Genomic DNA, 2,500 nt, shown 5'->3' with positions numbered 1-2,500 from the left:
CTGGCAATTTTCTTAATTTCGGCAGAAGGAGCGTGCCGCAGGGACAGAATTTGGTGTAGATGTACACCGAGTGTACTTGACAAAAAGCAATTTAACTCTCTCCATACGAACGGCGAAAGAGACGACGTTAACAGCGTTTCACCCCAGTTACCATAATCAAAATATTGCAAGCGGAAGGCTCTTATACTGAAGAGGTGAATGTTGACAAAGAATACCACAATTCTGACGACGGAAGCTAAAGGTTGGGTCATTCAGACACCCACTGGACATCCGAGGGGTCTGTGTGGAGGAGAAGATAGGACTGGCCGTACTGAGTGAGTTAAAAAGATTTACATCATCCCCAGCGTCAGCATACTCGCTGTCTCCACTGAACAAAGGTGTGATGCTGAGCAGCTTACGCTACCGATTCAGCTGTGTGTGGTTCGTCCGTCGGGATCGACGAGGACCATCTAGTCATCCTGGGGGTGGGTGGGTTGGGCTCTGTGGGTGCGCAGATGACTGGTCAGGCCAATCCGCGCCCGGAAGGTTCTGACGCAGTGTGGACAGGGGATGGTGGCGGCTGTCGGAGACTTGCTGGCACTGCTTTTCCTGGCCTGTCTGCGTTGCTCTGCTGCAGCGATTCTGTTGGCCTCACAGGATTTGGCGCCTTTGTGGACAGCTGAACGCCACTTTGGTCTGTCCATTGCATTCAGCTCCCATGTGTCGTTGCTGATGTTGAAGGCCTTCAGAGAAGCTTTCAGAGTCAGCTAGAAAACAGGTAAATATAAAGGTACACTGGAACAAACCCAGGCCCGGCGCTTCCTTTTTGAGGAAGTGTCTGGGTTTGTTCCAATGTACCTTTTATTTACCTGTGTGCTAGCTGAATCGGTAGCGTAAGCAGCACTGACTTGAAGTTGTGTACCTTGTGAATGGTGAGAGTTACCACTCTACTATTTGTTAATCATTTAATCTCCTGGCCTCATTATTTGTTAATTCCAGTTGAAAAATCACCGAGGCAACCATGTGTTTGTACTGTATTGTGTATGTGTTCTGTGTGGCTTGTTCAGGATTAAAGAGGCAATGCCAGTCTTGAATAAAAGCTAATTTGTGTTTGCACATTTCTTCTGTCTTTGCTGATGTGTGCACATGTCAAATGATCGGTATAAGGACAGGCCCGGCGCTTCCTTTTTTGAGGAAGTGTCTGGGTTTGTTCCAATGTACATTTTATTTACTTGTGTGCTAGCTGAATCGTTAGCGTGAGCAGCACTGACCTGAAGTTGTGTACCTTGTGTAAGGGTGAGAGTTACCACTCTTTTCTGTTTTTGATGCTGAGCCCACTGGCATGGCCTCAAGTCTTTTCTGTGTTGAGTTTCAAGCTGTTGCTGCTCCTCCAAGCCAGCATGTGATCAACACAATTTTAAATGTAAGAATAAAACAGTAGGAAATTCTCAGTGTGGAGCATGAACGTTTGGATATCTCTCAGTGTCATCAGCGTTCTTGTGGTAGTCGCCACTACTGCTACTACTACTGCTGCTGCTGCTGCTGTCATTATTATCACTGTTATCATTTCTATCATAATCATCATCATTATCATATCATACATTTAGAATACCTAATACTTTGAAATGATACGTCTGATCGCTTTACAAAAGCATTACATTTCAGCTTCTTTTTTTTTTAACTCAGCCCTGCCAGTTTGCTTCATCAGTCGTTGACATTTTAAACAGTGGTTGGCCACGCTAAAATAAAAATAAAAAACTAAACTAAACTAACAACAAGAACAACAATAACACATTTCTCAAAAGAGGGTGCTGTCATCCGTTTTGCTGAGATTGGCCCTTTATTTCGTTTCATGTCTGTCCGCAGTACGTAATTTTTGACGTGAAAGGAAAAACAAAAAATGTGGCGGGTGGGGGGAAGGAGGGGGGTGCAGCTGAGGTGGGGGTGAGTCAGAAGAGAGCTCACCTCTGTGTGTGTGTGTGTGTGTGCGTGCGTGCGTGTGAGTGTACAATTGGAATGTGTAGACTTACTGCGCTTGCAAGTGAGAATGCAACCACTACTCTGTGTGTGTGTGTGTATTGTGCGTGTATGTGTGTGTGTGTGTGTGTGTGTGTGTGTGTGTGTGTGTGTGTGTGTGTGTGTGTGTGTGTGTGTGTTTGTGTGTGTGTGTGTGTGTTTGTGTGTGTGTGTGTGTGTGTGTGTGTGTGTGTGTGTGTGTGTGTGTGTGTGTGTGTGTGTGTGAGTGAGATGGGGTAGGGAGAGAAAGAGGAAAAGAGATCAGGGAAGAAGAGGAGAGAGACAGACAGACAGACAGACAGACAGACAGACAGACAGACAGAAAATAGAGAGAGGGGGAGAGGAGGAGAGAGAAGATAGAGAGACAGAGAAAGAGAGGGAGGGGAAGATAAATTGGGGAGAGGAGAGAGAGAGGGGGGGGATGATTGAGAGAGAGATGGACAGACAAGACAGGAGAGAGACAGACAGACAGAGAGACAGAGAGGGGGGAGGGGGGGAAGGGGAG

General features: G+C 46.4%; 1 protein-coding gene across 2 annotated transcripts in view; it reads right to left on the bottom strand.

The window, feature by feature from the left end:
* The window catches only part of LOC143294704 (uncharacterized), a 95,250-nt gene that overhangs the window by 50,054 nt on the left and 42,696 nt on the right, over window positions 1-2,500 (bottom strand). The gene's annotated exons all lie outside the window — the stretch shown is intronic.

The sequence above is a fragment of the Babylonia areolata genome, chromosome 20, assembly GCF_041734735.1.
Source record: "Babylonia areolata isolate BAREFJ2019XMU chromosome 20, ASM4173473v1, whole genome shotgun sequence".
In the NCBI taxonomy this organism is placed as follows: Eukaryota; Metazoa; Mollusca; class Gastropoda; order Neogastropoda; family Buccinidae; genus Babylonia; species Babylonia areolata.
The sequence above is the reverse complement of the archived record's forward strand: the minus strand, read 5'-3'. Positions and strand labels throughout refer to the sequence as shown.